The 19,567-nt window shown below is 43.1% G+C and overlaps 1 protein-coding gene across 1 annotated transcript in view; it reads left to right on the forward strand.

The window, feature by feature from the left end:
• HDAC4 (histone deacetylase 4) overlaps window positions 1-19,567 on the forward strand; it is a 338,607-nt gene that overhangs the window by 25,806 nt on the left and 293,234 nt on the right. The gene's annotated exons all lie outside the window — the stretch shown is intronic.

Raw genomic sequence — 19,567 nt, forward strand, 5'->3', positions numbered from 1 at the left:
CGTGCGGTTTGGAGCAATGATGGAAGGCAGTCTTCAGAGAACTAATGGAGGCTTGTGCCCAGAGCCCCTCACCCTTTGCCCCTGCTCTCACGCTCAGGAGGGCCCACCTGTCTGCCGAGAGGGACGCAGGTCGGGGAGGTGAGGGAGCCAGTCCATTTCAGAGCTAGCAAACAGGTGGTGTCTAGTTTTCCCAGTTTTTACTTGGTTGCCTGTTGTCAACTCCAAATTCTTTTACGAAGCTGTTGTGTTGCATTGGGGTAAACCACCTCTGTGTAAATGATTAAAAAATAAAATGATGTGTATGGTAAGATTTTAAATGTCGAGTAAAGTTATACTTCTGCCCATCTGTCAGTTTGTCATATTGTGGTTTGTGTGTTGCTGCGATGCCGGAAGCTGTACTACTGGTGTTTCAGATACCAGCAGGGTCACCCATGTTGGACAGGTTTCAGCAGAGTTTCCAGACTAAGACTAGGAAGAAAGGCCTGACAACCTACTTCCAAAACCGGCCAATGAAAATCCTATGATCAAACAGAATGTTGTCCGATATTGTGCTGAAGGAGGAGCCTCCCAGGTTGGAAAGCACTCAAAAGACACAGTGGCCACAACTAGGGACTCGAGTATACCAATGATCGTGGAGATGGCGCAGGACTGGGCAACGTTTTGTTCGGTGGTACAGGGGTTGCCATGAGCCAGAGTCGAGTGGATGGCAACTGACAACAACATGGTTATGCTTTGTGTCTTGGTTTAATTCAGGATCCCTTTAACTTCCATAATTGCTGCTCCTGAATTCCTCACGGTTCAGTTTCTTTGTCCCTACTGCCTTCCTGTCCTCATCTTGGAATGTGGAGTGGCCAGTGTGCCTGCTGAGCATGGGGTACGTCAGTGCAGCAGTGGTTCACAGCGTCTGTGGTCTCAGGATCCACTTACGTGCTGGGACATCAGTGAGAGCCCCAGAGAGCTGTCGTTGAAGTGGCTGTGTCTGTGGATATTTACTGTGTTAGAAATTAGCACTGCGAAATTAAGAAAAAACATTTTTATTCATTTAAAACTAGCAATAATAAACCTGTTCCATGGTAAGATAGTATTTTTTTTTTTTTTTTATGAAAAGTACCTGTTTTGTAAAACAAAGAGTTCAGTGAGAAGAGTGGCCTTGTGTTACCTCTGCAGGTCTCAACTGTCTGGCTTCATGGAAGACAGACGGCTGGCTCTCAAACTCACTTCCTACATTCCATCTGATGTCTGGAAAATACCACTGTACGCTCATGAGAGAACAAGAGAGAAAAGCCAAATAGTATCTTGGTACTACGGTAATGCCTTTGAATTACGGTCTTGGCCATGAGTCGGAAGAATACCGAATATACCACGGACTGCCAGAAGAACAAAAAAGTTTGTCTTGGAAGAAGTATAGCCATAATGCTCCTCGGAAGCAAGGATGGCGAGACTTGTCTCACATCCTTTGAACATGTTGTCAGGAGGAATCAGTCCCTGGAGAAGGACGTCATGCTTGGTAAAGTAGAGGGTCAGTGAAAAAGAGAAAGACCCTTAAGGAGATGGATTGACATAGTGGCTTCAACAGTGGTCTCAAGCATAGCAACTGTTGTGACGATGGTGCAGGACCAGGAAGTGTTTCTTCTGTTTTGCATAGGGTCGCTATGAGTTGGAACTGACCCGGTGGCAGCTAACAACAACAACAACAACAACAAAAGGAACAAATGTCATTTGATCTGGATGCTTTATCCATTTGGGCCCTTTACGTGAAGAGCTGATTTTATCAAGACATTTGTGCACACGGAAGATCATCAGCTACGATGTGGGCGTGAGTCATCTCCTACCCTTGGTTAGAACAGCAGTGGACGGATGGAGCCATCTGGAGCAGGGACCCAGAGGGCTGCTCATCTGTGTTCTTTTGTTAGGAGAGTTGATGCTATGCTGGTACTAATAGAAGACTGTTGCTGTGTGTGTGTGTGCATGCATGTGTCTGCACATGTGTACGTGTGGACATGCGTGTGTGTGTGTGCATGAGCCCTGATGGCCCTGGCGTTGCTTGATGCTCGTCCCTTTTAATCTGTCGCTGTCTGACCTTCCGCAGACATGGTGAGACAGTGGTTAAGAACTCAGCTGCTAACCAGCAGGTTGGCAGTTGGAATCTACCAGCCGCTCCTTGGAAACTCTGTGGGGCAGTTCTATTGTGTCAGAATTGACCCAGGACAACAGGTTTGATATGATTTGGTCTTTGGTCTGACCTGCCAACCTTCCAGGATGGGTGGAAGAAGCATGAGCATCTGACAGAACCAGGGCCCCAGCTCAGCCGGGCCGCTTTGGCATTCAGCAGAGTTAGCCTGTGGGTTTTGGGAAACGTTCCATATGCTACTCCTGATGGAACACAGTCAAATGGAATTTTATTACCTTTATGTGTAGAGCTTATTATGGAACTAAAATATAAATCTGTCCTGGCAAATTATGGGGAAAAGCACCTCATCTCCTCCTTGAGCATCTCTTATTAAATGGCGCTCCGAGAGACAGGAGCGCTTGGCCTTACAGCCCCGTCTCATTAAGGACTTTCACTAAAGGAAGCCATACTTGCTAAAAGGGAGCTCGCCATGTTGTTGTTAGGCGCCGTCAAGTTGGTTCCGACTCCTGGCAACCTTACGTACAACAGAAAGAAACACTGCCCATTCCTGCGCCATCCTCACAATCGTTGTTTTTGTTTTTTTGCCGTGTAAATAGGACTCAGAAAAATCACACAGTTGAATGTTTGCTTTTTAATGATAAATGTTTATTTCATACATGTTTTTTCTGACTGACCAAATCTAACTTAGGGCTTCCAGTTTTTTCTTGGTTTGAATTGGCCGCCCAGTATTCGCATTGTCAGAGACTCGGAACAATTCTCCTTGTGTTCTGTGGGGGTGATTTGGCAAATCTTTCTCAGGTACATGCTGATTGATGGTAAAGAGATTGTGGCAGGAACTGTCAAATCCACTGGCCAAAAAGTTGAGGTGTAAGAGTGCAAGTTGAATTGATCAGCCAGGGAGGCTGTTTTGGTCTTTTGTTGATGCGACATGGCCTTTGACTAATTGGTTCTCTCTCTCAACTTTAAATTTATTATTTATAAACCAAAACCAAAACAAAGCACTCATTGCTGTTGAGTCAGTTCCAACTCATAGCGACCGTGTAGTGTAACATAGTAGAACTGCCCCGTGGGGTTTCCAAGGAGCGGCTGGTGGATTTGAACTGCCAATCTTTTGGTTAGCACCCAGGCGCTTAACCACTGTGCCACCAGGGCTCCAAATTATAATTTACATGTCGAAAATTACTTAAGCTGTCAGTGATCAGATGGATGGACTTCCACAAAGTAAACACACTTGGTAATCGTCACAGGACCCAGAGACAGAACGTTACCACTACCCACAAGCCCCCTTGTGCCACTCCCGAGGATGAGCTGTCTTAACGTCTAACTCCCCAGATTCGTTTTTGCTGGTTTTCAGATTTCATATATGTGGAATCATCCAGCATGTGCTCCTTTGTGTCTGTCTGCTTTTGTTCAACATTGTGTTTGTGAGATTCATCTGTGTGCCTACGTTGGGTGTCGTTTGCTCGTCCTTATTGCTCTATCCTTTCCTGTCGTATAGCTGTACCACGGCTGACTTAGCCACTCTACTGCTGGTAGAAATTTGGGCATTTTCAGTTTTCTGCTGTTACAGACAACGCTGTTGTGTCATTCCTGTAAATGACTTTGGTTAGCAAACGTGTGCATTTTTGTTGGGTGTACACCTAGGAGTGGCATTGCTGGGTCATGGGATTTGTCTGTGTTCAGCTTTAGTACGTGTCACCACACTGTTTTCCGTAATGGTTGAATCATTCACACTCTTGCTGGCAGGGTGCAAGTGTTCCAGTTGCTCCTTATCTTTGCATGGTGTTGCTTCACTTTCAAATTTTAGGCGTTCTGGTACGTGTGCATCATATTTTTTGGCAAATGATACGCACCTTCTGCGTTTGTTTGCCTGCTGCGTCCTCCTCCCGCGAGGTATTTTTGTAAGCACGTTGTTCACATTTTTTTTACAGCAACATGTGGAAGAGGATTGGCATGGGGGTGCTTGTGAGGCCGCCTCCTGTGGGGAACAATACAGAAGGCAAACAAATGCAGAAGGCAGGAGTATTTGCATAAAAATACGGTAGTATCCCATCATGGTTTTAATTCGCATTTCTGTGTGATTAAAGATGCAAAGCTCCTATTTATGTATTGATTCCTTGTTGTTCTTAGGTGCCATCCAGTCAGTTCTGACTTATAGCGACCCTATGTACAACAGAACGAAACACTGCCTGGTTCTGCGCCATACTCACAGTCCTTGTTATGCCTGAGCCCATTGTTGTAGCCACTGCATCAGTCCATGTCGTTGAAGGTCTTCCTCTTTTTTGTTGACCCTCTACCAAGCGTGATGTCCGTCTCCAGGGACTGATCCCTCCTGGTACCATGTCCAAAGTACATGAGACAAAGTCTCACCATCCTTACTTCTTCGGAGCATTCTGGCTGTACTTCTCCCACGACAGATTTGTTCGTTCTTCTGGCAGTCCCTGGTACATTCAGGATTCTTCGCCAACACGGTAATTAAAAGACATCAATTCTTCTTTGGTCTTCCTTATTCATTGTCCAGCTTTCACATGCCTATCAGGAGATTGAAAATACCATGGCTTGGGTCAGCACACCTTAGTCCTCAAAGTGACATCTTTGCTTTTTAACACTTTAAAGAGGCCTTTTGCAGCAGATTTGCCCAATGCAATATGCCCTTTTATTTCTTCACTGCTGCTTCCATGGCCCTTGATTGTGGATCCAAGCAAAATGAAATCCTTGACAACTTTAATATCTTCTTGGTTTATCTTGATGATGTTTATTGGTCCAGTTTTGAAGATTTTTGTTTTCTTTATGTTGAGGTGCAATCCATACTGAAGGCTGTAGTCTTTGATCTTTATCACTAAGTGGTTCACGTCTTCTTCAGTTTCAGCGAGCAATGTTAATTGACCCCTTGAAATTTTCTTTTGTAAAGTGCCTGTTCATATCTTTTGCACATTTTTCAGTTGGATTGTTCTTGATAGTTTGTGAGAATTCTTTATACATTTTGGAGGACAGTGCTTTGTTGGATGTATGTGTGGCAGATATCCTCTGTCACTCAGTGAGTTACCTTTTCACTGTTTTAATAGGTCTTTCAGTAAACCAAAGTTCTTAATTTTAATGTTGTCTAATTATTTTATTTCCTTTTTGGTCTGTGCTTTCTGTACCTATTGAAGGAGTCTTTGCCTCCCTGGAGATATTTTCCCATAGTGTCTCCTAGCCTAGCTTTATTCGTTTTTCACTTTTAATGTTTAGATCTGTGATTCATGTCGTATTGATTTTCGTGGTGGTGTGCCGTGGTGGCTGCTTCACTTCCTTTTCCGTATAGTCAGATCATCCAAGCATCATTTCTTAGAAAGGCCCTCTTTTCCCTCTTGTTTTGTACTGGTGCCTTTGCTGTAATCAAATGACTTTTATTTTTGTGGGTCTCATTGTAGGGCATTCAATTCCTTGGTCTGTTGGTCTAACATCAATATCTCACTATCTTAATTATGTAGCTTTATAAAATGTCCTGAAATCCAGTAGTGAGTCTTCCAGGCTTGTTTTTCTTCAAGACTGCAATTTTAGATCCTTCCCACTTTCACGTAAATTTTAAAATAAACTCGTAAACTTTCAAAAAAATTCGGCTGAGGTTTTGATTGAAATTACATTGAATCTATAAATAAATTTGATGAAAATTGGCATTTTACCAATATGAGATCTTCCAGTCCGTGAGTGTGTTCTCTTCTCCCATTTATTTACATCTTTACTTTCACTTATCACGTTTCATGGTTTTCTGTATAAGGCTCTTACGCATCTTCTGGTAGACTTATATCTGAATATTTGCTGATTTTGGATGCTTTTGTAAATGATATATATTTTTTAAAGCTTACTTTCTATTTGTTGTGGGTATATAGAAATACAATAGATTTTTATATATTGAACTTGTATCCAGAGATCTTGGTAAATTCACTTAGGAATTTAAATAGTTATTAGTAGATTGTTTTGGGTTTTCTGTATCCACCACATATTGTCTGTGAATAGTGACATTTTTTCCTCTCAAATCCTTGCTCGTTTTCTTTCTTTCATTGCCTTACCGTGCTAGCAAAGTGCTCTAGGACATTGTTGAGTTGGAGTGCTGATAGTGGTATCCTGCTCTCTTTCCTGATTCAGTGGGACACACTCTTTTGCCATAAACAGAAGGTTTGGTGTGTTGTGCTGCATTGGCGCGTGCTGCAGGCCACTCCCCATGTGCTACTCTTGGTTCTCTTTAGTCTCATTAACAGCTTGCTCTTCCTCTATAACCTGGCAGGCTGAGGCCACCCTGGAGAAGCAGTCCGGACTCTGAACCATGGTCCTTCTTTGCCCATCGGATGGGATGAGGAGGATGGTGATGAGGGGAGAAACCATGTCCTCCTTGCCTGGCCACATTTCTTCATCGTAGCTTAATACAGTTTTTAAAAGAATGTTCTCGTAAGGATTTATAGTCTCCAAGACTTTTACTCCTTTGGAAGTTTTATGGCTTATTCTGTGAAATTAGGTCAGAGCTAGGCAGTTAACATTTCCAAGGGTGGCTGCAGGAGGGAAGACCAAAGAGTGGAGGTAATACTGGACTCGGAACGTCTGTAAAGGAAACGTTAGCACACACTAAGCCATAGTGATGCGTTTAGTTTCATTTATTTTGTACGGAACAGAAATAAAAATAAAGAGGATGTCTTTATATAAATATATGTTCAGTGCCAGAGACTGCCAGTTAATGGAGTGACTGCAGCTGTCTTTCTAAAAGTGGTTGTAAATCAAAGTTAGAGGTTGCTCCCTGTGTCTCATCCTCCCAAATAAAGGGACTTATACCTTTTGTGGTAATTCAGGGAAGAACACAATCGCAGAAGCACTTAAGTCTGGAAGTCATAGTGAGTTCAGCGTTTGCCCATTGTTTATCAGTAGTGTACGCTTTACTTAGAGATGTCGTTGTTGTTAGGTGCTATCGGGTCAGCTCTGATTCAGTAACCCTATGGCGATTGAAAGCATCGTGGCTTGGGTCAGGCGCACCTTAGTACTTAAGGTGACATCTTTGCTCTTTTAACACTTTAAAGAGATCTTTTGCAGCACATTTGCCCAGTGCAATGCATTATTTGATTTCTTGACTGTTGCTTCCATGGGTGTTGATTGTGGATCCGTGTAAAATGAAATCCTTGACAGCTTCAATCTTTTCTCTATCATGATGTTGTTCATTGGTCCAGTTGTGAGGATTTTTGTTTTCTTTAAATTGAAGGCTGTGGTCTTTGATCTTCATCAGTAAGCGCTTCAAGTCCTCTTCACTTTCAGCAAGCAAGATTGTGTCATCTGCATATTGCAGATTGTTAATGAGTTTTTCTCTAATCCTGATGCCCCATTCCTCATGTAGTCCAGCTTCTCGAATTATTTGCTCAGGATACAGACTGAATAGGTATGGTGAATGGATGGTTAGAGATGTACAGGTATAACTTTCAAATGTTCATCATGAAGAGATTTCCAGAAACCCTGATTCTTGAGATCTTACTACCACGTGCCTTCCATGTGTTTCCTCAGAGAAGCAATAACCTATTGGTGGTAAATTGTCATTAAGTGGCTACATCAAGATAGAAGGAAATATGTCACTCTTGAATTTTGCTTTATTCAGCCCATATGTGTGTAGTATCTTTATCTATTTTGAGTACTGCATACGATTGTTCAAAGACCTACTGCCTAAAGAGATACGATGGTTTCGGGAAAAGAGAACTACGGTGAAACTAGCCAGGGAGCTTTACCAATAGGCTCTCTTCCTGGATGGAGCATAAAGGATGTTGCTTTCCTTGTGGGATCCAGATAGTATTGCATTCTTTGTCAGGAGTTTAATTTGCTTTTTAGCTATAAAAGAATAGTTTGTTCTTAGCTACTTTGTTAATTTCTCCTCTCTTTGCTCTGACCTTCATGGAGGTTGCTGATTCTTTATTTTTAACCTAGATATTCCGAGGGCTAAGAAGAGTTCTTTGAGTCATATGTTGCTTTAATTTCTCATCACCGTATCTTCTTGAGTCCCCTAGAAGGCATTGGGGACTATAATGCATAAAAGCCATGTAACTTTTGAATTTCTGGAATCTCCCATATAGGATGTGGTCCTTGACTTCTTCCCTGTAACCTCCGCAGGGCAGAGGAATGCTTCTTTTGCAGTTCACTGTAGACCTAAGCTCCTTTTGAGGTGGATCCTGGGCTGGATCTTTACAAAAAAGTGTATTCACTCAGCACATTTTTGTTGTATACCTACTGTGTGCCACATGCTAGGGATATAGCAGGGTGATCACCTGCCTGCTGTCACAGAGGGTACATTCTAGCCTGGGATAGGGCAGGAGTAGGGACTGATAGGTAATGAAAGAAAAAAATGTATAATATACTGTTGTTGTTAGGTGCTGTTGAATCAGTACCAACTCATAGAGACCCTATGTACAACAGAACGAAACACTGCCCGGTCCTGTGCCATCCTCACAGCCTTTGCTATGTTTGAGCCCATTGGTGCAGTCACTGTGTCAGTCCATCTCACTGAAGGTCCTCCTCTTTTTTGCTGGCACTCTACTTTATCAAGTATGATGTCCTCCAGGGAATGATCTCGCCTGATAATGTGTCCAAAGTATGTGAGATGAAGTCTTGCCATCTTTGCTTCTAAGGAGCACTGTGGCTGTACTACTTCCAAGAAGTACCAATATGTAATGTCATGTCAGGAAAAGAAGAGAGCTTTGGAGGGAAGTAGATACAGTGACAGAGACTGCTGCTGGGGAGGGTGATCAGAGATAAAGTTCCAGAGAAGTGAGGTGAGTCATGCATGTATGTGGGTACAGAGCTCCAGAGACGGAACAGCGAGGGGAAGTTCAGGGTTTCTGTGCCGCCTGGCTCTTCCGAGCCTTCCGTGTGCCAATGTCACCGTGTCTCTAAGTGGTGCTCTACGTAGCATTTCCAGACTTCTTTGGCCACAGAGCCTTTTTTTCTTACAAAGCCTTCAGGGTTTGCTCACATTCCAGCGAATGCGCACGTACTCCAGTCCAATAATTTTCCAGGGGAGGAATGGTCCCAGAGAAAACAAGAGGTGAGCCCAAGGTCATCGGGTTCGTTGTGGCAGGGTGGGACTAGATAGAGCCCAGGTCTTCAAGTTCCCAGTCCGACGCTTGTCCCCAACCTGGGTACATGGTGAGAAGAAACAGACGCAGTCAGTCCCTGGTTGTTCTCATGGAACTTGCAGCCGAGCTCACAGGCAGACATTAATCAAAGAAGCCAACAAATGTGTCACTACAAATCAACCTAGAACCAGAACAGATTGGAGTCCTGCAGCAGGAAGCTAGGCAGCCAGGAAGGTCCTAGGAGACCCACCATTGACTGTTGGGGGCCGCCGTTTTAGCCTAACCAAGTGTAGTTGCTGGTGGTTTTAGCCTCTCCAGCTTCCACCTTGGGGCTGGGGTTTCCATGTTACCCTAGGGCTGTCTATGGTGTTTGCCCACTCCCGTTCCCTCTTCTGGTAACAGAACTTCAATTTTCCTTTGGATTTTTCAATTTTGCAATTGGATTCACCCTTGGTGGGACTGTCAATCAAGGTGTCTGCCCTTCTCTGGCCAAGGACTGTGACCCAACACAGGACAATCAGTTGTGGTCTCCTTGGAATCTGAATCTTGGACAAAGTGTCCTGAATAGAATGTCCATTACTTTCTGTATCCCTAGAGCTAGTTATCCATCTACTCAGCATCCTTCCTGGAGGTTCTTTCATATCCAGAATCCATGGCTGTTGTTTGCTACTAAGAAACTGTAAAAGATAAACCTTAGTTTTAATGTGTCTGCATTGTAGAACTCCAAGTTCTTACCGCCTTTGGTCTAAGAACTTCTGTGTTCTAGTCCCCTGCTTCTCAAAAGAAGGATTCTCTGGCTGTGGGCGATTCTGAAGCTACTTTGTGTATCTGTCAGAACTGAGCAATAAGTAAGCATGTTTATCTGTTAGAACTGGACAGTAAGAACCGGATTTCTCACTGTCGGAGAAAGGAGTTAAAAATAAGGAGAAGTGGAGACTAAAGTGAACCCTGTCATGTTGCTTTGGAATCTGAGGCTGCAGTATAAACTCATGATTTTTAAAGTTTAAACAGACAGATAGATACAGAAATATAAATGTGCATGTTAGTGTACATACGTATTGTCTGCTGAGAGAGCCTCGTTGCTGTGACACCCCTGACTAATGAACACACCCAACTCCCAGATCTTGGTTTCTAAAACAGTTCTTCAAAAGGAATTAGGGCTCCTAGTGTCCAAAGCTTGAACAAGAGAATAAATATTGATAGTGTTACATTATAACCCTCAGAATCAAATAAATATCTGTGAGTCCCTGGTGATATAAATAAGTAATTAATTAGGGTTTCTTCATTTTTTAAGATTCCTTTATTTGATTTTTCTTCAAATATATTGGTTTCAAGTGCTTTATCTTCAATCTCACCAATTCTGCCTTCCACTTGCTCGGTTCTGCTCCACTGACTTTCTATTGAGTTGTCTAATTCTATAATTTTATTGTTAATCTTCTGAACTTCTGATTGCTGTCTCCCTGTGCATTCTTGCAGCTTATTAAATTTTTCATTATGTTCTTGAATAACCTTTCTAATTTCTTCAGCTGCTTTAACTGTGTGTTCCTTGGCTTGTTCTGCGTATAGCCTGACCTCCTTCCTAATCTCGTTTCTGATGTCTTGAAGAGTTCTGTATGTTAATCTTTTATATTCCGCATCTGGCAATTCCAGGAACGCTCCTTCATCCAGAAGATCCCCTGATTCTTTGTTTTGAGAGCTGGTTGAATCGATCATGTCTGCTTCTTTATGTGATTTGATAATGACTGTTGTCTCCGAACCATCTATATGTTATTGTGTTAGTTTATTTTGTTTGCTTACTGTATCCTAGCTTCTTGCTTTGTTTTGTTTTGATATGCCCAGATAGGTTACTTGAATGAGCTAGCTGGGTTATTTTCACTTTTGAAGCTCTAACGTCCTGTCCCAGGCGGCTAGAGCTATTAATCAAGTATATCAGCATAGGAGTCCATTTGCTTTTCTTGTATGGACTCAGCTCAGGTGTCTAGGTTGTTGTTCATCAAGTGTGTGGTACAGGCTCCATCCTATAGTCTTAGAGGGGCAAGAGTGATTGGTGTAGGTACTGGTATCTGGTTGCAGCAGGGGGTCATGCTCTGAACAAGGCAAGGGACTGACAACTGTCCCCCGAGTGTCTGTGAGGAAAGCGTATCCCTGTTCCCTAGAATGCACAGGTGGGTGGGTTCTGCAGACAGACCATGGGTACTGAATGCTTTTGGATGTAAGGACTGAGAGGTACCAGTTATCCTTGGACCCCTGTCACAGGTGGCTGGGTGACCTGAGTGGAGCCACCAGTCCTTAGGCCCCTGATGTGGGTAGGTGAGGACCCTGTTTCGTAGACAAAGTGATATCAGACACCAAAATGCACCTCTCCACTGCACAGCTAAAACAGTTACAGTCTGCCAACAAGGGCCTAGTCTCCTGTAATAGGCCCAAACAGGTCCACGCAGGGAGAAAGGTATTCAAAATCCACGGACCGTTTATGCTTGGACAGGAGCCACTTCTGTCCTGAGCTCCCCAGGTTAGTGGAGCTGACAAATGATCTTTTCCCCCTAATATGAATTTATTCCTTCCTCAAGGCCAGGAGAATGGCTCAGGGTGGTCAGCAGGACCTATCTCAGGCCCAGGGAAATCAACAGCCACTGAAGCCGGCTTGGGGGCGGGGGGCTTGGTAAAATATACACAAGTACTTAGCTCTTGCTGAGAGCACCGTTCTTCTCTGGTTCCAGAGGTGTGAGTAGGCTGTGCGGCTGGCTGTTTCTTCCTGAGGAAACTGCCGAACACTACTACCAGCCCGCTGCAGTTGGTCCTGGGAATGGTGCCTGGGGGGATCCAGGTGATTCAGGTCTGGCAACCCCTCTCTGCTTCTGAACCGCCTCTCCCTCACCCTGCTGCACAGTCCATTTTCTACCTTTGCCTTTGATGTTCAGGGCTCCTAGCTTGTCATAAATATAATCGCTTCACTTGTTTTTTCGGATCTTTGTTGTAAGAGGGATTGCTGGAAGCATCTGGCTACTCCACCATCTTGGCCCCGCCTCTTGGGGTCCTCTAAATAAGTAATTAATTAAACAGAAGGAGCAGTGACAGCTCTTCCCTGCAGCGGAAATCTAATGAATAAATGTGGAAGGAAGGAGAGAAGTTGGAGGTCACCATTAGGCAAACACCATGATGGTGACTGCTACAGAGGGGACCCACTGATAGATCCAGTAATCATGAAGACCCCCAGTGCACTGATGTTGTTAGGTGCTGTCAAGTCGGTTCTGACTCATAGCGATCCTGTGTGCAATAGAAGGAAACACTGCCTGATATAGCACCATCTTCACAATCATTATGCTTGAGACTATTGTTGCAGCCACTGTGTCAATCCATCTCATTGAGGGTCTTCCTCTTTTTTGCTGACCCTCTACTCTACCAAGCATGATGTCCTTCTCTAGGGACTGGTTCCTCTTGATAACATGTCCAAAGTATGTGAGATGAAGTCTCACCATCCTTGCTTCTAAGGAGCACTCTGGCTGTACTTCTTCCAAGACACATTTGTTCATTCTTCTGGAAGTCCATGGTATATTCAGTATTCTTCACCAACACCATAATTCAAAGGCATCGATTCTACTTCGGTCTTCCATTGATGGTAGTCTCTAATTTTTCTTGGATGAGCTTTGGTGGTTCGGGTATTTCAAGGCATTTGTTTATTTCATCTAAGTTGTTGCATTTATTGGCATAAAATTGTTCATATTCTCTTACTCTGCAACATTTTAGTACCTGTATGGTCTATAGTTAATCCCCTTTTTCATTCTTGATGCTGTTAATATGTTATTTTCTCTCTTTCTCTTTTCCTGATCAGTCTCTCTAGAGGTTTTTCAATTTTATTGATTGTCTCAAAGAATCAGCTTTTTGTTTCATTGATTTTTGCTTTTCTAGCATGGATTTCTGCTCTCTCTTATTTTATTTTTTCTACTGATTTTGGGTTTAATTTGTCTTTCTATTTCTAGTTTCTTAAGGTGAAACTCAAAGTGACTAGTTTCAGACCTGCTTTTCTTTTTTTTCTTCTTTATTGTGCTTTAAGTGAAAGTTTACAAATCAAGTCAGCCTTTCATACAACTTATACACACCTTGCTATGTACTCCTAGCTGTTCTCCCCATAATGAGACAGCACACTCTCCTCTCCACCCTGTATTCCTGTGTCCATTCAACCAGCTTCTGTCCCCTTCTGCCCTCTTATCTCGCCTCCAAACAGGAGCTACCCACGTAGTCTCATGTGTCTACTTGAGCCAAGAAGCTCACTCCTCACCAGTATCATTTTCTGTCTTTTAGTCCGGTCCAATCCCTGTCTGAAGAGTTGGCTTTGGAAATGGTTCCAGTCTTCAGCTAACAGAGGATCCAGGGACCATGACCTCCAGGGTCCCTCTAGTCTCAGTCAGACCATTAAGTCTGGTCTTTTTATGAGAATTTGAGGACTGCATCCTGCTGTTCTCCTGCTCCACCAGGGGTTCTCTGTTGTGTTCCCTGTCCGGGCAGTCATTGGTGGTAGCTGGGCGCCATCTAGTTCTTCTGGCCTCAGGCTGATGTAGTCTCTGGTTTATGTGGCCCTTTCTGTCTCTTGGGCTCATAATTACCATGTGTCAGACTTGCTTTCCTAACATATACATTCAGTGCTACACACTTCCCTTTCAGCACTACAGATTTGATATGTTGTATTTCATTTTCATTTCTTTCAAAATATTTTCTAATTTCTCTTTTGATTTCTTCTGTGATCCTGAAGTGTGTTATTTAATTTCCGAATATTTGGTGGCTTCCAGATTGATTTCTTATTGGATTTCAGTTTAGTCAGAGAACGTACATTGTATGACTTGACTCGTTGTAAATTCACTGAGACTTGTTTTATGGCCCAGAAGATGGTCTATGGTGGTAAATGTTCTATGTGCATTTAAAGAGATTGGGAAGAATGTGTATTCTGCTTTTGTACAGTAGAGTGTTCTATAAATGTTACTTTGGTCAAGTTGGGTGATAGGAAGAAGGACAGAGGAGACTTGAATAATACTAATTTTCTGTCTACTTGTTACTGTGAGGAGGTGTTGAAATCTACAAGTATAATTGGGGATTTGTCTATTTCTTACATTTCTGTAAATTTTTCCTTCGTATAAGAAGCTCTGTTATTAGGCGCATATATGTTTAGGATTATTATGTCCTCTTGATGAATTGACCTCTTTGTTATTACATGTATTTTTCATACCCAATGTGCATTCCTTTGTGTAGATTTGTATTTCCATCTGGTGTTACTTTCCTTCTGCACGAGGCACTCCTTTAATATTTTGTACGGCTTGGATCTGCTAGTGATGAATTCTTTCAGCTTTTGTGTATCTGAAAACATATTTATTTCACTTCAGTCTTGGAAAGAAATTTTTACTAGGTGTAGAATTCTAGGTTGACCATTCCTTCCCCACTCACCCTTCAGTACAGGCAGTCCCCAGGTTATGAACAAGATGTGTTCCTAAGTTTGTGTTTTAGGCAGATTTTTAGGTAAGTTGGAACAGGTACATATGGCTCAAGGAGTTTTCAGTGATTTAAAAGCTACCCATGCCGCAAGTCAAGGTGATTGTGATGAAGAATTTGTTGTGAGTAAGGGTTGGTTTAATCCTTTTAAAGTAAGGGCAATTTTATATAACGTTAAATTGCAAGGTAGAGCAGAAAGTGCCGTTCTTAAGTATGAGTTGTCCATAAGTCAGACTTTCTTAATCTGGGGATTTATTGTGCTTTAAAGAAGTTGCTCCACTGCCTTCTGGCTTGCATTCTTTCCACTGAGAAATCTGCTGTCATTCTTATTTTTGTTTCTCTGCGTGTGATGTGTGCCCCCCCCCCCCCGCCAGCACATTATTTTAACATTGGTTTTAAGCAGTTTGGTTTTGAAGTGCCTTAGTGTTGTGTTCTTCATCTGTTTTGTGCTTGGGGTTTGTTGAACTTCTTAGATGTTTGGGTTTAGAGTTCTCATCAAATTTAGAAAATTTTAAGCAATTACTTCTTTAGTTTTTTTTTTTTTTTTGTCTCCTCCCTGCCTGGATGCTCTCTCTTAGCATCGTCTGGGGCACTTGTGCAGCTCATCTTGTTTGTGTCCCTCTCTGGGATCATGGTCCCTTGCTCCCTGATGTCCATGGTCTAAAGCCATACTTTCTTATACTGTGCTGTTTTTCGGCTATTTAAGGTGGGAGAGTAAATTTGCTCCCTGTCACTCTCTCAGATAGAAACAGAAATCTGATTGTCTCCAGGGAAGTTTTTAACGGTCAAAAGTTTATTATAAGCTTTTGGTGTAGAATGAATAGTGGTGGGATCAATAGCCGACACTTGAATCCTTAGATGTGCCAGCACGGACCCGAGCGCTTCCCCTTATTAACCAGTCTCATCCTTACAACATACACATGATGCTGGCAGTGTCATTATCCCCATCCTCACCCCTGCTTCCAGAGACTAGAAATGGAGTAGAGAGAGGTCAGGTGACCTGGTCAAGGTCACAACCGTGTTAAACAGTGAGCCAAGTGTCAGATCCTCAACCCAGAACCTTGACAGTTTTGGTTCTAGTGCCTGGATTCTTAACCAGTATTACTGGCAGCCAACAACTGACCGGATGTTTCTGATAAGGCCTTCCCGGTTCCACAGAAAGGCCACTGATAGACTTGGTGTGGATGAGGTCAGAGGAACTGGGGTAAGCCCTGGGGTCAGTGACTCACCCCAAAGTCGATAGGAAAACCCGTCCTCCACCCTCCCCACAATAACTCTCTTGTGATTTATAAATTTGTCATCTGAACCAACAAGAAAACTGGGCAACTTTCCCTGTGCAGCATGATGTTGCCCTTCCAACACCCACTGCCTCTCTGCCTCATGTGTACCCCTCCTTTGAGATTGATAGCTTCCAGAAAAGAGCTGGTCTACATAGAATGTGGACCTGACTGCAGTGGAGAGATTGGGAAATGATGGGGTGCACTGGTAGGGTGATACAGGAAGAGCCTTAGGTGTGGGGCGTATTGGGATTGTAGCTTATTCTCGTACCTTCTGTCCTGCCACAAAGCATGTTTGCATGACTTGGATTAACTCCTGTGCTACCGATAGATGGGAAAGATATCAGCATAACGCAACAGTTGAGCTAGTTCATACCCGCTGTATTCACAACTTCTACCACCAAGTGACGGGATTTGGGCATTGAGAACACGGAGACAGCTAAACGTAGCCACCTGTGGGGGAAGATGGTCCTGTTCATGATGCACACTCATTCTGCCGCCTCGGCTCCTCCTCTTATTCATTTTGTCCAGGTGCTCCATCTCAGAAGTGTTTATTGTAGGGTTTTCTCCATTTTTATATGTTTTGTCCCAGATTCCGTAACTCAGAAATTTCAGTTCTTCCTTTTATCTCCTTACGTCAAACTGTTGCCACTTTTTTAAAAGGTAAAATTCTCCATTTACTGGAGTTTTTATTAGGAATTTAACGCGTCTTTTAAAAACTATGCTAGTGTTTTTATTGTTGATTTTTTTTTTCTTTTTTAGTGCCCTGCTTATAAAAGTGCATAGCTTCGAATAGTCTGCTCTAACCTGCCTTTTTTAAATAAACTGTGGTATTTTCAGTGCAGAGTTGTGCAGAGTGTGAGGTTCTTCAGGAACATACGTGTCATGTCATGGCAGAACTCATGTGCTCTATTTAATAGAGCAGCTGGGCCGGGAGGAGTGTGCGTCCCTGGGAGCACTACAGTAGATGAGAGCACCTGGGCATCCAGCTTGGCGCTGTCCGTCCCTACCTGCCAGAATGCCAGCTCTGAGGAGTGTTCAAGTGGACAGAGCCTGGGGTAGGAGCAAGCACACAGCCTCTCGGCTAGCCACAGGTCTGGATTAGAGCTATTCTTGTTTGATGAATACATAGAAATAATTCCCACCAGGAGCCCTGTCAAAAACGTATCCCCGAATGTGGAGAAAGGGAAATTATCCTGAGGGGCAGAAGAGTACACCTCTGAACATGACTTACAACAGAAACCAGAAGAAAAATTTTTTTTTCCAAAATGTTTTGCCTAGGAGAAAGCATGTCTCTGCAAATGGGAGGAGAAGATCATAAAGAGTGAATAGGCTGAGGGGAAGAGATGGTGGATTGAATTGTAAAGGGAGATGGGTAAAAGCAAGGGGTTTAAGGTGTAGTTAAGATCTGTATTAGACGCTATAAGGAACAAAACCGTTGTTGTGGAAGATGATAGCAGTGATGTGGGGAACACACTTGGGGAGGATCCCAAGGAAGGCAAAATAAACAACAGATGGGCTGATGATGAGAGGGGCCAGATATGACAGAGATTCCAGGGCAATACTATAGGAATCCCTGAGGAAGCCAGAACAATTTTAGCAAAAATTGAAGACATTTCCTGAACAGAAGGAAAACTTAAACATGTATTGAAAGGGTCATGTTTTGAGCAGAATTAATTAAAAGAGACTCTTGCCTGTACATCTTCTGATGACATTTTTGAATTTCAAGAGTAAAGAAAAATAGCTTAGTAAAATCCAGGCAGAAGAAAATGACAGTAATAACAAGAAAACCCAACCTCTGAAGGGTACTTAAAAAGGAACAACAGTTAAGCTGGACTTAGATTTCTTTACAAGCAGAGGATGGAGCAATGTCTAAAGATTTTGAGAGGAAAATGTTTGTGATCTGAGACTTTTATACACAGCCAAAATATGTGTGTGTGTGTTGTGAAGGATACAGAGTCATCTGGAATTTGCAAGGGTTTGCAAAATACATCTACATTCCTTTCAAGAAAATGATGTTTTCTTACGGGATCAAGAGATGGATAAAAATTCTGGACTTCAAGATAAATGTCACTGTGTTTTCTAAGGGAGTAACCAGATATAAAACAGTGGTCATAAAGATATCAATCACAGGGTTTAGATAATAATGTATAATTGGAAACCACCTAAATAGCCAGCTTGTAGGGAATAGCCCTTTACGTGACTAATCAGTTAGGGTTCTTTGGTTATGTCCTTAGGTGCCGTTGAGTTGGTTCTGACTCATAGCGACCGTATGGTCAACAGAACGAAACACTGCCCGGTCCTGCACCATCCTCACAGTCGCTGTTATGCTTGAGCCCATTGTTGCAACCACTGTGTCAGTCCATCTCACTGAGCGTCTTCCTCTTTTTCGCTGACCCTACACTTCACCAAGTACGACGTCCTTCTTCTGATGATACATCCAAAGTACATGAGACGAAGTCTCGCCATCCTCGCTTCTGAGGAACATTCTGGATGTACTTCTTCCGAGACAGATTGTTCATTCTTCTGGCAGTCCGTGATATATTCAGTATACATTGGTTATAAGCAAGAGGGGGGAAAACCCCAAAACTCTTGGGTAATTTAATCAAGAAAGGAATTTAGTACACTATTAAAGGAAGACATGAGCAGAGAGGCCTCAGAAAAGACTTGAATGATCAGAGAACAGGAGTTCTTGGACTTGCTCCTTTGTGCTCTTCTATGGAGCCTGGTGGTCCAGTGGCTAAGAGCTCGGCTGCAAGCCAAAAGGCTGCTGTTTGAATCCACCAGCTGCTCCTTGGAAACCCTGTGAGGCAGTTCTACTCTGTCCTTTAGGGTCACTGTGAGCCAGGATGGACTTGACGGCAATTTTTTTTTTTTTTTAATGGAGTGACTTAGCACCAAATGCTGTTTGTCCCTGTGCTAGCTGTTGATGATTTGGGTTTTGGAGGAAAGAATTTGATGAGTCAGCTGCGTCACATGCTGCCATTGGTCTGGGACAGTTCCTTGTGGCAGGCAGGTTCATCAGAACCACCTGAAGTTGAGGAAGGGCACAGGACAGGTGTCTGCCACAAGGGAGTGTGAAGCAGCCCTTCAACGCAACGCTTTCCAGGAATCGTTAATGCCATTAGAAGAATGCTTGGCTGTAATGTCAGCAAAAAGTATGCCACAGACACCTGCAGAGCTAGCAGTTTGGGCACAAGGCAAAGAAAAACAACGGCAAGGAAATACGTCAGACTGTTACCAAGCATTTGTCTCTGCAGGCTGGCCTTATAGATGGCTTCTTGGAGACTTTGATGTGTGTGTATGGCTTTCATGATCAGATAATAAATGGAGGAAATGGTAATTGTGAAGATCGAAGTGGGGATACAGTGTTACACGACAAAAGCCAGTTTAGAATTAAATTCTTTGATTGCAACTGTGTGAAACATGTGTCTGGGGACATAGGCTGGGAGGGAATGCATGAAAGCAGAAAAAAAGTGTGCTGGGAGGGGGCTCGGGGTGATTTTTCTCCGAAAACACGTCCCTTCATGTTTATGTTACGAAATAATGTAGCTCAAATAGGATAGGTTTCTATTTTACAAAATTTGTAGCTGTGA

This window comes from Loxodonta africana, chromosome 6 (assembly GCF_030014295.1).
Source record: "Loxodonta africana isolate mLoxAfr1 chromosome 6, mLoxAfr1.hap2, whole genome shotgun sequence".
In the NCBI taxonomy this organism is placed as follows: Eukaryota; Metazoa; Chordata; class Mammalia; order Proboscidea; family Elephantidae; genus Loxodonta; species Loxodonta africana.